Source organism: Formica exsecta, unplaced genomic scaffold (assembly GCF_003651465.1).
Source record: "Formica exsecta isolate Colony F162 unplaced genomic scaffold, ASM365146v1 scaffold8, whole genome shotgun sequence".
Classification (NCBI taxonomy): domain Eukaryota; kingdom Metazoa; phylum Arthropoda; class Insecta; order Hymenoptera; family Formicidae; genus Formica; species Formica exsecta.
The window spans coordinates 1-774 of NW_021853569.1; positions in this window are offsets into that span (position 1 = coordinate 1).

The window sequence follows — 774 nt, forward strand, 5'->3', positions numbered from 1 at the left end:
GTGGGATAACATTATCCAAAAAGTGTATCGTAATATTTGTACGAACATTAAAAAAAAGATACCTCAATCTCGATTGCGAATTATAATCGGAGAGACGAAAAACATATTGGTTGCGTTCTCACAAAAATGGGCGATGGAGGGGCCCATTTTATATTTTCAATATTCAGAATATTGTAAAAATATATTATTCTGTTGCGATCGAGACAAACAATGTATTATAAATCTTTATTACAAATATATAAACATTTATGTATACAAACAAAAAGTAGACAATATAATATATATTTGTATAAATAATACATTGTTGTTATATATCCATTGACTATATCGATTGAAAAACATTAGCTGCATTGCATAGATCGCAACTTATAGAAAGTTACATGATAATATTCAGAATATATGTATATATATCACACACATACATCTGTATACGTCATGAAGCTTACAAAAACGTAAACAAAAAGCTATTTAATCCGAAACATTGTCTTTTTTCTACAATCGTTTTATGAAACTAAATTCAATTTATTGAAGTATTAACCTTTTTTTTCTATTCTATCGCGAGAATAACGAGACATATACTATAAACGTCAATATATGCTATTTTAATGAAATAATTTTACGTAATATATATATATATATATATGTGTGTGTGTGTGTGTATGTATATATCTATTTTAGTACTTGCAAATCTCTTAAATTATTAACGCTGTCTTAAATATGAGATTATTGATATTAAATATGATATTATATGTATATCACAATGTTAAGTCTCGA